General features: G+C 43.9%; 1 protein-coding gene across 4 annotated transcripts in view; it reads right to left on the minus strand.

The window, feature by feature from the left end:
* Positions 1–14,217, minus strand: part of FEZ1 (fasciculation and elongation protein zeta 1) — a 100,383-nt gene that overhangs the window by 900 nt on the left and 85,266 nt on the right. The gene's annotated exons all lie outside the window — the stretch shown is intronic.

Below are 14,217 nucleotides of genomic sequence, written 5' to 3' on the forward strand. Positions count from 1 at the left end.
AGTGACAGAATTGTCAAAATTCACTCAAGATGTGGCTTCTAAGCAAAGGCAAGGGGTTAATATGACACATGTGCTAAGCTGGACTGACTGCAGGTGGAAATGATGTGCAAGTCTTAACATTATGGACATTTATCTCCACTATTGTAAATGTGTGGCTTTTCATAAATACAGTACTTAAATTACATGAACACAAGTCTAAATTAATGCTAATGAGGGACAGGGCCACGTGTGAGGAATCATTAAAGTGCCCCTGTGATCAGGATTGTGCACAGTAAAGGCCTCGTTACACATAAAGATGTCCCAGCGATCCCACCAACGATCCAACATGGATGGGATCGCTGGGACAGGCTGATCGCTGGTGAGCTGTGACATAGACAGCCCCTCCAGCGATCAGGACCAGCGAGCAAGCTGGTTTCCAATGTAAACAGCGGGTATCTAAGAGCCGCGCAGCTCTTAGATATCCGCTGTTTACATTGGAAACCAGCGTCCAGCATCGCTGGTCTCTCGCCGCCACACTCAGCGATGCGCACTGGCCAGCGGGAGACCAGCGATCAAAAAACGGCCCAGGACAATGGAGCGCAATCAGCGATACCCGGCAGGGGGGCCGGTTGCTGATCCATGTCACACACAGCGATGTTGCTGGCGAGATCGCTGTGGCGTCACAAAATCAGCGCTCTCGCTGGCGTGTGGTGTGTGACGGGGCCTTAAACTACAGAGAGTGTCATGCCGGCTCCGTTATACTGATTACAGTGATACCTGGTGATGAAATCCGTCTTGTGGTTGTTGTGTAATCTGTATTTGTAGTTTTCAGTTAATGATATGCTCGGCCTGTGGGGGGTCTTTATGGTTTGCTCTGCTTAGTTATTCATACTGATGGCTTCTGACAGGTCACTGATCGCTCACTGACCTGCCCCCTATTTTACATACTGAATATAATATGTATTAAAAAAAAATCACTTCAGGCTGGTGTCGCTTGCAGTGATCGCAGTGTCGCTGCAGCATGATCGCATCTATGCATTAATTTTTTTCATTTAGAGATATACACATTTATTTAGAAAAAAACCCCCTCAAAATGGCACCGGGAGCACCTGTTCAGTAGCATCTGTCAGTGATCTGATAGATGCTACTGTACAAGCGCTGCCGGCGCCATCTTGGTAGAGCTAATTTTTTTTACCCATTATTATTATTTATTTATAAAGCACCACTGGTTCTATGGTGCTGTACATGAGAAGGGGTTACATACAAATTACAGATATCACTTACAGTAAACAAACTAACTAACAATGACAGACTGATATAGAGGGGAGAGAGGACCCTGCCCTTGTGGCCTTACATTCTACAGAATGGTGGGGAAGGAGACAGTAGGTTGAGGGGTTGCAGCAGCTCCAGTGATGGTGAGGCAGTAGCTCTGTCGTGGTGAGGAGGCAGCGGGGATCATTGCAGGCTGTAGGCTTTCCTGAAGAGATGGGTTTTCAGGTTAAATCTGAAGGATCCGAGTGTGGTTGATAGCCGGACGTATTGGGCAAGGAATTCCAGAGGATGGGGGATATTCGGGAGAAGTCTTGGAGGCAGTTGGGTGAGGAACGAATAAGTGTGGAGGAGAGAAGGAGGTCTTGGGAGGATCAGAGATTACGTGAGGGAAGATATCGGGAGATATATGGAGGAGACAGGTTATAGATGGTCTTGTAGGTCAGTATTAGTAATTTGAATTGGATAAGCTGAGGGAGTGGGAGCCAGTGGAGAGATTTGCAGAGGGGAGAAGCGGAAGAGTAGCAAGGAGAGAGATGAATTAGTCAAGCAGCAGAGTTAAGGATGGACTGGAGAGGTAAGGGGGTGTGAGCAGGAAGGCAACAGAAAAGGATGTTGAGGTAGTTGTGACGGGAGATAATGAGGGCATGCACAAGCATTTTAGTAGAGTAAGGGTTGAGGAAGGGACGGATTCTGGAAATATTTTTGAGCTGGAGGTGGCAGGAGGTGGAGAGAGCTTGGATGTGCGGTTTGAAGGACAGGGCTGAGTCATGGGGTTACTCCGAGGCAGCGGACCTCCAGTATGGGGGAAAGCGTGATGTCGTCAATTGTTATAGATAGGTCAGGTAAGGAAGATCTGTGAGATGGGGGAAAGATGATCAGTTCAGATTTGTCCATATTCAGTTTGAGGAAGCGAGAGGAGAAGAAGGATATGGCTGATAGACACTCCAGGATTCTGGAGAGCAGAGAGGTGACGTCTGGGCCAGAGAGGTAGATCTGAATATCATCGGTAGAAAGGTGGTACTGGAATCTGTGGGACTTTGAGTTGCCCCAGGCCAAGTGTATAGATTGAGAAGAGTAGGGGTTCTAGAACAGAGCCTTGGGGGGACTCCCAACAGAGGGTGGGATGAGGAGGTAGTGTGGGAGTGAGAGACGCTGAATGTGCGGTTGGAGAGGTATGAGGAGATCCAGGATAGGGCGAGGTCTTTGATGCCAAAGGAAGAGAGGATCTGTAGTATGAGGCAGTGGTCAACTATGTCAAAGGCAGAGGACAGGTCTAGAAGCAGGAGTATAGAGTATTGTCCGTTCGCTTTTGGCTGTAAGTAGGTCGTTAGTAATTTTGGTCAGGGCTGTCTCAGTGGAGTGGTGGGGGCAGAAACCAGATTGGTAGATTTTTAAAAAGCAGGTTAGATGAGAGATGGGAGGAAAGTTCAGCGTGGACGTGCTGCTCCAGGAGTTTGGAAGTGAATGGGAGCAGCAATATTAGGCGATAGCTAGACATAGCGGTTGGGTCGAGGGTTGGCTTTTTAAGGATAGGCATGATTGTGGCATGTTTGAAAGCAGAAGGGAAGGTACCGGAAGTAAGTGATAGGTTGAAGAGGTGGGTTAGGGATGGGAAAAGCGTGGTGGCGAGGTTGGGGAGGAAGTGGGATGGGATCGAGTGCACAAGTGGTGAAGTGTGATTTGGAGAGAAGATGAGCAAGCTACCCTTCAGTCATGTTGGACAGGGAGGTTATGGGGTTTGGGCATTGGTCTGGTATACAAAGGGGTTGTGTTATGATTGGGTCACCGAGGAGGAAAACAAGACCAAGCTAAGCTACAGAAAACCAGAGAGGTTGGTAACTAAGCGGATTGCAGACCCCTGATCCTATCCACACAACTAGCAGTAGCCGTGGAGCATGCCTACAATGATTCTAGACGCCTCGACACAGCCGGAGAACTAAATAAGCCTAAAGCAAAAAAGGGGAACTCTAAACTGCCCCAGAGCAGACCCCAAAGGAATAGATAGCCCCCAAACATATATTGTCGGTGAAACAAGATGAAAACACAAACACAGGTAGGAAAATAGTGTGGGCCCCATCGTTTGCTCAGCCTATCTAGAAAGGACAGGAAAGGAAAGACACTCTTCAATCACGCAAAAAAAAAACCCTGCAAAAATGTCCAACACTTCTGATAGCAAAAACTCTGAAGTCACTAGACTTCTCCTACTATATCAGCACTCTGGCATATTCTGAAAGCAGAGCAAAAAGAGCCCAATCTAATAAGGGACAAAAAACAAACTGACACAAACAGTAACATAAGGATGGAAATTCAGCACAGCCCCAGCCGAGGCTGGCTGACCACACAAAACTGAATAGACAAAACCAAATCAAATGTGAACAATAGAAAAGAACACTTAGCTTGAGCATGCAGGGACTGAACTGAAAACTAAGACCTCAGGAGGCAGGAAAAATCACCAGCAGGGATAGAGGGAGTCAGCTGTCTTAAATCCAGTCAGAGACCCAAGATGTCCAATCGTCATCCTCATTATCAGGTGGCAGGCCTCTGTCAATTAGATCAGCTCCATTACCTCCTGTAACCACCAGAGGGAGCCTGGAAAAAGAACTCGCGACTCCTCTGTCAATACAACCAGCTCCACTACCTTCACTAGCAACCAGAGGCAGGCCAGAAAGTGAATTCACAACAAGGTTGTGGTGGTTGAATAATAAAGACTTGCCGTGTTTGGTCTATCTTGTTTTTAACCCCTTAGCGACAGAGCCAGTTTGCAGCTTAATGACCAGGCCAATTTTTACAATTCTGACCACTGTCCCTTTATGAGGTTATAACTCTGGAACGCTTTAATGGATCCTGCTGATTCTGAGATTGTTTTTTCGTGACATATTGTACTTCATGTTAGTGGTAAAATTTCTTCGATAAGTCTTGTGTTTATTTATGAAAAAAACAGAAATATGGCAAAAAAATTTAAAATTTTGCAATTTTAAAACTTTAAATTTTTATGCCCTTAAATCAGAGAGATGTGTCACATAAATTTCTTAATAAATAACATTTCCCACATGTCTACTTTACATCAGCACAATTTTGGATGCAAAATTTTTTTTTGTTAGGAAGTTATAAGGGTTAAAAGTTGACCAGCGATTTCTCATTTTTACAACAAAATTTACAAAGCCATTTTTTTTAGGGACCACATCATATTTAAAGTCATTTTGAGGGGTGTACATGACAGAAAATACCCAAAAGTGGCACCATTCTAAAAACTAGACCCCTCAAGGTGCTCAAAACCACATTCAAGAAGTTTATTAACCCTTTAAGTGCTTCACAGGAACGAAAGCAATGTGGATGGAAAAAATTAACATTTAACTTTTTTGGGGGAAAAAATTACTTCAGAACCAATTTTTTTTTATTTTCACAAGAGTTAAAAGAGAAAATCAACCACAAAATTTGTTGTACAATTTCTCCTGAATACGCCGATACCCCATATGTGGGGGTAAACCCCTTTTTCAGCACACGGCAGAGCTCGCAAAGGATGGAGCACCGTTTGACTTTTTCAACGCAGAATTGGCTGGAATTAAGATCGGATGCCATGTTGCGTTCGGAGAGCCCTTAATGTGCCTAAACAGTGGAAAACTCCAACAAGTGACCCCATTTTGGAAACTAGACCCATTAAGGAACTTATCTAGATGTGTGGTGAGCACTTTGAACCTTCAAGTGCTTCACAGAAGTTTATAACGTAGAGCCGTGAAAATAAGAAATCCATTTTTTTTTCCACAAAAATGATCTTTTCACCCCCAAATTTTTATTTTTACAAGGGTAACAGGAGAAATCATACCCCCACAGTTATTATGCGATTTGTCCTGAGTACGCTGATACCCCATATGTGGGGAGGAACCACTGTTTGGGTGCATGGGAGAGCTCGGAAGGGAAGGAGTGCCATTTTGGAATGCAGACTTTGATGGAATGGTCTGCGGGCATCATGTTGCGTTTGCAGAGCCCCTGATGGGCCTAAACAGTGGAAACTCCCAACAAGTGACTCCATTTTGGAAACTAGACCCATGAAGGAACTTATCTAGATGTGTGGTGAGCACTTTGAACCTTCAAGTGCTTCACAGAAGTTTATAAACGCAGAGCCGTGAAAATAAGAAATCCATTTTTTTTCCACAAAAATGATCTTTTCGCGCCCAAATTTTTATTTTTACAAGGGTAACAGGAGAAATCATACCCCCACAGTTATTATGCAATTTGTCCTGAGTACACTGATACCCCATATGTGGGGGGGAACCACTGTTTGGGCGCATGGGAGAGCTCGGAAGGGAAGGAGTGCCATTTTGGAATGCAGACTTTGATGGAATGGTCTGCGGGCATCATGTTGCGTTTGCAGAGCCCCTGATGGGCCTAAACAGTGGAAACCCCCCACAAGTGACCCCATTTTGGAAATTAGACCCCCTAAGGAACTTATCTAGATGTGTGGTGAGCACTTTGAACCCCCAAGCGCGTCACAGAAGTTTATAAACGCAGAGCCGTGAAAATAAAAAGTCTTTTTTATTTCCACAAAAGTGATTTTTTAGACCCCAATTTTTAGACCCCCAAAGTTGGTAAATAGTGGAAACCCCTCAATTCTTGCTCCAACCCTAACCCCAACACACCCCTAACCCTAATCCCAACCCTAATCCCTAACCCTAATCCTAGTTCGCCCTAACCCTAGCCCAACCCTAACCCTTAACCCTAGCCCAACCCTAACCCTTAACCCTAGCCCAACCCTAACCCTTAACCCTAGCCCAACCCTAACCCTAGCCCAACCCTAACCCTTAACCCTAGCCCAACCCTAACCCTAGCCCTAACCCTAGCCTAACCCTAGCCTAACCCTAACCCTAGCCTAACCCTTACCCTAGCCTAACCCTAGCCTAACCCTAACCCTAGCCTAACCCTAACCCTAGCCTAACCCTAGCCTAACCCTAACCCTAGCCTAACCCTAGCCTAACCTTAGCCTAACCCTAACCCTAGCCTAACCCTAACCCTAGCCTAACCCTAACCCTAGCCTAATCCTAGCCTAACCCTAACCCTAGCCTAACCCTAACCCTAGCCTAACCCTAGCCTAACCCTAACCCTACCCCTAGCCTAACCCTAACCCTAGCCTAACCCTAACCCTTATGGAAAACTGAAAAAAAAAATATTTTTTTTATTTCATTATGTGTGCCTATATAAGGGGGTGATAAAAGGGGGGGTTATGTACTATTTTTATTATTTTGATCACTATGATCGTTTATCATAGTGATCAAAATAATGAATGGAATCTGCCAGCCGGAGCCAGCAGATTCCCGGCGGGCGCACTGCGCATGCGCCCGCCATTTTCAAGATGGCGGCGCCCATCGGATGACGCCGGCGGGCGCGGGACCACCGGGAGGGGATGGAGGACAAGGGAGAGGTAGCGGGAGGGGACCGGGGGGATCGGGGACCCTATTTCTCTATCCTCTGATGTGCGATCACATCAGAGGAAAGAGAAATTAAATGTAAAATCGCGGCTTTTTTTTTTTTTGCGGTCGCCGTTATAGGGTTAATAACGGCGATCGCAAAAGCGGGGGTCGGTAAAAACCGACCGATTCATGTTCTCTGGGGTCTCGGCTACCCCTGGCAGCCGAGACCCCGGAGAAAATCGACACTGGGGGGCGCTATTCACTTAAATCACAGCGCCGTGAATTAACGGCGCTGTGGTTTAAGTACCCTTAATTACCGCCGTTAAAAGGCGTATCGGCGGTCGTTAAGGGGTTAAAGTGCATGGCAAAGTCCTCAGCAGAGATTAGGGAAGTTGGAGGGGGCAGTGGTGGGTGGAGGAGGGAGTTAAAAGTATTGAACAACTGTTTAGGGTTGTGGGATGTAAAGAAGGCTTGTTTAGCAGAGGTGAGAGCTGATTTGAATGCAAGTGTCGCTTGTTTCAGTGCAGTGAAGTCACCTTGTGACGTCTGGATGCTTGCCGAAGCTTTTTAGTGGTGTTATTGTGCCAGGGTTGTCTATTGATTCGTCGCACTCTGTTATGCAGGACAGGAGACAGTGGCAGTATCTGTGTCGTGGACTGAAGATATGGAGGACAGTGGTAGGATAGAGTCAGAGTGTGTGAGTGTCTAGATGTGCGAGGTTTCTGCGGGGGTGTGCATGTTGCTGGACATGGGTGACAGGTGAGGAGGACAGGGATAGATGTGCCGGCACCATCTTGATAGAAACACTTTTTTTCCCTCTAGCAAAATGGCGCATTGGATCGCGGATGGCCGCTCCTGCGCAGTAGCATCTATCAGCGATCCAATAGATTCTACAGTGCAGGTGCCACAAGCGCCATTTTGCTAGAGAGAAAAAAAAAATGTTTCTATCGAGATGGCACCGGCACATCGATCAGATCGCAGACAGATGCTACTGTTCAGGCGTGGCAGGCACCATTTTGAGAGATTTTTTTTCAGAATAAATGTGTATCCCTAAATAAAATAATTTAATGCATATTATAGATGTGATCATGCTGCTGCGTCAGTGCCTGCCTGCTGAATGTGATTTTTTTTTTTCCAATACATTATATTCCATATGTAAAATAGGGGACAGGAGGTCACTGAGGGATCACTGACCTGTAGTAAGCCATTCAGATGAATAGCTAAGCAGAGCACCACATGAAGACCGCTCCACAAGCAGCTCACAGCTCCATACCGGAGCATGAGAATCTCACTTACTGAAAACTGAAAAGATTACACAACCACAAGACAGATTTCATCACCAGGTATCATTGTAATCAGTATAACGGCGCCGACCTGATGCTGTTTGTAGTTTACTGAGTACAAGCCTGCTAACAGATTCCCTTTTATAATGATCAACAGCCTAAAAGTGTGCATGTGTGAGATAAAATATACAGATATGCAAAATGATATATATACTACCCAGCAAGCAAGGTCATGTTCACATCACGTTTTGTTTCTACTTTTGGAATATAGGCCCAATTCATCGGTTTGGGCCAGAAAACTTTTGTGAAACTGTTGCAACAGATAGCTGCACAAAAAAAAATGTGCAACTTTTGTGATTTTTACTCCAGTCTCAGCATATTTTTGAAAAGTGGGTGAAGTTTAACACAATCCAACAAATTTGTGGTAATTAACACACAAAAGCAAAGTTAATTATAGCAGAAATATCCCCCAAGTCCATGACTGATACACTCCTGTCTCTGACACAAGGCCACCATGAAATGTGCTAAATTCATTAGGAGGTGCGCGCTTTGAAATGAACTTGGCGCCTCTTACTCCAGCATTCTCTGCATAAGGATGGGAATGCTTTTTGCCTCATTAAACGTAAATTTGAAAAAAATCAAGATATGGTATCTCCGCGTCTGAAAAAGTTCTGTCTATGAAAATATAAAATTAACTTGTACAGTAAACACCAAAAAGAGTCAAAACAAAAAAACGAAATGCCTGAATTTTGGGGCTATTTGGGGCACTACACAATGCCCTATAAAATACAATAATATGCGAATAAGTGATATTTTGTATCTACCCCAAACTCATATCAATAAAACAGACAGCTTGACAAACAAAAAGGTAACCTCAGACAACTCGAGCCACAGAAATATTAAAGTGTTAAGTCTCGGAAAACGATGACCCAGATCACTTTTTTTTTAACCACTTAAAAAAAAGTTTGGTATTATTTGTCGTAATCTTATTGACCGGGTGAATCGTGTTTCCAGGTCATTTTTATTGAGCAATGAACACTAAACAGAATTCAGAATTGCATTTTTTTAACATTTTATCCCACTTTGACTTTTTCTGTGGTCTGCAGCACATTATATAATAAAATAAATCATAGAATCATAGAATCATAGAATCGTAGAGTTGGAAGGGACCTCCTGGGCCATCTGGTCCAACCCCCTGCTCAAAGCAGGATTCGCTAAATCATCCCAGTCAGATGTCTGTCCAGCCTATGTTTGAAGACTTCCATTGAAGGAGAACTCACCACTTCTCGTGGCAGCCTGTTCCACTCATTGATCACTCTAACTGTCAAAAAGTTTTTTCTAATATCTAATCTGTGTCTCTTCCCATTCAGTTTCATCCCATTGCTTCTAGTCTTTCCTTGTGCAAATGAGAATAAAGTTGATCCTTCTACAATGTGACAGCCCTTTAGATATTTGTAGACAGCTATTAAGTCTCCTCTCAGTCTTCTCTTTTGCAAACTAAACATTCCCAAATCCTGCAACCTTTCCTCATAAGACAGGGTTTGCAGACCGGTCACCATTCTGGTCGCTCTTTTCTGAACTTGCTCCAGTTTGTTGATGTCTTTTTTAAAATGTGGTGCCCAAAACTGGACACAATATTCCAGATGAGGTCTGACCAAAGAGGAGTAGAGGGAAATAATGACTTCACGTGATCTAGACTGTATGCTTCTGTTAATACATCCTAGAATTGCATTTGCCTTTTTTGCTGCTGCATCACACTGTTGACTCATATTCAGTCTGTGATCTATTAGTATACCCAAGTCTTTTTCACATGTGCTGTCACTTAGCCCTATTCCTCCCATTCTATATATGCTTTTTTCATTTTTATTGCCCAGATGTAGTACTTTGCATTTCTCCCTGTTAAAAACCATTCTGTTAGTTGCTGCCCACTTCTCCAGTGTATTTAAATATTTTTGAATCCTCTCTCTCTCTTCTCTAGTATTAGCTATCCCTCCTAGCTTTGTGTCATCAGCAAATTTAATCAGTTTACCCTCAATTCCTTCATCTAAATCGTTGATAAAGATGTTGAACAATACAGGGCCCAGGACAGAGCCCTGTGGTACCCCACTTGAGACATTCTTCCAACTGGATGTGCAGCCATTTACGACCACTCTTTGGGTCCGATCACTAAGCCAGTTATGAATCCACCTAACAGTTGCCTTGTCCATTCCATACTTAGTCATTTTTTCAATAAGGATTGTATGAGAGACTTTGTCAAATGCTTTGCTGAAGTCAAGATATACTATATCTACAGCATTTCCTTGATCCACCCAATCAGTGATACCGTCATAGAAGGAAATTAAGTTAGTCTGACATGACTTATTAGTTAGAAACCCATGCTGACTCTGTTTAATCACTTCATTCTTATCCAGGTATTGACATACATGTTGTTTAATAATTTGTTCAAAGATCTTTCCTGGTATAGAAGTCAGACTCACCGGCCTATAGTTGCCTGGGTCCACCTTCTTCCCCTTTTTGAAGATAGGAACAACATTTGCTCTTCTCCAGTCTTCTGGCACTTCTCCTGTTCTCCAAGAATTTTCAAAGATTATGGAGAGGGGTTCAAAAATTTCTTCTGCTATCTCCTTCAGTACTCTGGGGTGTACTTCATCTGGACCTGGAGACTTGAATTCATTTAGGTTAGCTAAGTGTTTCCTCACTATCTTTCTGTTTATAGATATCCTGGATTCTTCTATTCCCTTAATAGGACAGTGAATAACAGTTGATGTTGCATTTCCTTTCTGAGAGAAAACAGATGCAAAATAGGAATTTAAAATTTCAGCCTTCTCAACATCCTGTCTTACCAGTTCATCATTTTCATCCTGTAAAAATCCTATAGCATCTTTGACTTTTCTTTTACTTTTGACATATCCCCAAAATCCTTTATTATTGCTTTTGACATCTCTTGCAAGCCTCAGTTCATTTTCAGCTTTAGCTAATCTGATTTGTGCCCTGCAGGTTCTGCAGACAGCATTATATTCTTCTTTAGATATGCCTCCCTCTTTCCATTTTATAAACATTTTTTTCTTCCTTTTTAGCATGTGCTTAAGTTCTGTGTTCATCCATCCTGGTTTCCTTAAATGCTTCCTATTCTTCCCTCTTTTCGGAATTGTTAACAACTGTGCTTTGAGAATTTCATTTTTCAAGATTTCCCATCCTTCCTGGACATTTTTGTCTTTAAGGATATCCAGCCATTGGATCCCTCCAATTCTCTTTCTGAATCCCTTAAAATCTGCCTTTCTGAAATCTAACCTTGACGTCTGAGTCTTCACAGGTCTTCCGCCTCTAGTTATCCAAAATTCTAAAATAGCATGGTCGCTACCTCCTAGGGTCCCAGCCATTTTTACCTCCTCAACCATTTCCTCCCTGTTTATAAGGATTAGATCCAAGGTAGCAGTTCCCCTTGTTTTCTCCCCTACCTTTTGGAAGATAAAGTTGTCAGCAAGAGAGGATAAGAATTTCCTTGACCTGTTAGTTTTGCCTGAGAGAGATTCCCAACAAATGTCTGGATAGTTGAAATCTCCCATGACAACTATGTCATATTTTTTGGAGAACTTGGCCATCTGATGCATAAAGAGTTCATCTATATCTTCGGCTTGCACAGGCGGCCTGTAGTAAATGCCTACAATGGTGTCCTTTCCATTGTTCTGTCCTTGTATTCTTACCCAAACAGTTTCCACAGAACTCCCAGTCTCTGAAGCTTCAATCTCTGTGCAGATATACGCGTTTCGAACATACAATGCGACACCCCCTCCTCGTTTATCAAGTCTGTTTCTTGCAAATAAGTTGTATCCTTCTAGTCTTGTATTCCAATCATGTGTATTGTCCCACCAAGTTTCAGTGATTCCAATTACATCATATTTCTTTTCCTGTGTTAGTAGTTCCAATTCTCCTTGTTTGTTGCCCATGCTTTGTGCATTAGTATAGAAACATTTTAGTTTGTGATTGGTTTCTCTTTCTCCAATATTTTTATTAATTAGATTCTTTCATCTTTGTTCTTCCTTTCCACTTCTAATAGCAGAGTTCTCAATAGCATTTGTCAGGTGTATGGCTTTTTCTGGTCTTTTGCTTCCCTTCCCATGTTGTTCTAGTTTAAAGCTCTCCTTACAAGTGTAGCAAGGCGACTTCCAAATACATGCTTTCCAGTCTTCGTAAGGTGCACCCCATCTCTAGCAAGTAGTCCATCGTATAAGTAGTTCACTCCGTGATCCAGAAATCCAAATCGTTGCTGACGGCACCATCGACGTAGCCAGTTGTTCACCTGCAGAATCTTATTCCACCTCCTTGTTCCATGGCCATCCACTGGGAGGATGGAAGAGAAGACCACCTGCGCTCCCAGCTCTTTCACTTTCTTGCCTAAGTCTTCAAAGTCTCTGCAGATGGTTTCCAGGTCGTTTCTTGCGGTGTCATTTGTCCCCACATGTAGTAGCAGGAATGGGTAGTCATCTGTAGGTCTGAAGAGTCCTGATATCCTGTCAGACACATCTTTAATTTTTGCACCTGGAAGACAGCACATTTCTCTTGAAGTTATATCCGGTCTGCAGATAGCAGCCTCTGTTCCTCTCAGCAGGGAATCCCCCATGACCACCACTCTCCGTTTCTTCTTCACAACATTTTTCTTTCTCCATCCAGGAGGACTCTGAGGGCGTACAAGGTTGCTGTTTGTTGGCAAAGTCTTATCCTGATGTATTTCTTCATTGTTTTCCTGCGTGAGAGCCTGGTACTGGTTTCTGAGCAGTATGGGTGCTGACTGCCTCCTGATCCTCCTGCTTCTCTGGGTCACATGTCTCCATTCCTCTGTTTCTTCAGGTGCACTTCGAATTTCTTCTCTTTCTGTAACATGAAGAGATAATTCTGCTCTGTCCAAGAACTCTTCCCCTTCCTTAATGATCTTCAACGTAGCTAACCTCTCTTCGAGATTTTGCAACTTTTCCTCCAACAGGGACACAAGCTTGCATTTGTGGCATGTGAAGTTTGGCTTTTCCACTGGTAAATCTGTGAACATGTAGCAAGAAATGCAGCTCACCAAATGGCTCCTGGCCTCTTCCATCTTGAGATTTCTTAAAAACGATGAAAGATGAGCCAAAATTCTTCACTTATCCCAGAAGGCACTGGGAATATGCAAATGATCTCCTCAAGACTCTTCCCCTGGTTTTCCAATTTCCTCTTTTCAGCTGCAACCGCCAAAACCCAGTGATCGTTGAGCTCGCGGAGACTCTTCACTTATCCCAGAAGGCACTGGGAATATGCAAATGATCTCCTCAAGACTCTTCCCCTGGTTTTCCGATTTCCTCTTTTCAGCTGCAACCGCCAAAACCCAGTGATCGTTGAGCTCGCGGAGACTCTTCACTTATCCCAGAAGGCACTGGGAATATGCAAATGATCTCCTCAAGACTCTTCCCCTGGTTTTCCGATTTCCTCTTTTCAGCTGCAACCGCCAAAACCCAGTGATCGTTGAGCTCGCGGAGACTCTTCACTTATCCCAGAAGGCACTGGGAATATGCAAATGATCTCAAGACTCTTCCCCTGGTTTTCCGATTTCCTCTTTTCAGCTGCAACCGCCAAAACCCAGTGATCGTTGAGCTCACGGAGACTCTTCACTTATCCCAGAAGGCACTGGGAATATGCAAATGATCTCCTCAAGACTCTTCCCCTGGTTTTCCGATTTCCTCTTTTCAGCTGCAACCGCCAAAACCCAGTGATCGTTGAGCTCACGGAGACTCTTCACTTATCCCAGAAGGCACTGGGAATATGCAAATGATCTCCTCAAGACTCTTCCCCTGGTTTTCCGATTTCCTCTTTTCAGCTGCAACCGCCAAAACCCAGTGATCGTTGAGCTCGCGGAGACTCTTCACTTATCCCAGAAGGCACTGGGAATATGCAAATGATCTCCTCAAGACTCTTCCCCTGGTTAAGCAAAATTACAACTTATCCTGTAAAAAAAACATACACCTCTGGCAACAGAAAACTAAATGTTCTGCCTCTTTGTCGAAGGGAAGGAAAACAAAACACAAATTAAAAATTGCCTGCTATGTCTACTTTCAGTAAACTGCTCCCCAAAGTGGGAAATGAACATAAAATAATAAACTTCTCAGGTTCCCTCCTCCGATCCGGCTTCCCACCAATACTGTGATTCTGGTGCTGTGATGCTCAGATATCGGCAGCAGGTTGACGACACAACGCTGAGTTGGTGACTTGTGCTCTTGTAGTCACAAGACAGATCATAGCAGCAGGAAGCG

Source organism: Dendrobates tinctorius, unplaced genomic scaffold, assembly GCF_039654945.1.
Source record: "Dendrobates tinctorius isolate UK_male_01 unplaced genomic scaffold, ASM3965494v1 ptg000086l, whole genome shotgun sequence".
Classification (NCBI taxonomy): Eukaryota; Metazoa; Chordata; class Amphibia; order Anura; family Dendrobatidae; genus Dendrobates; species Dendrobates tinctorius.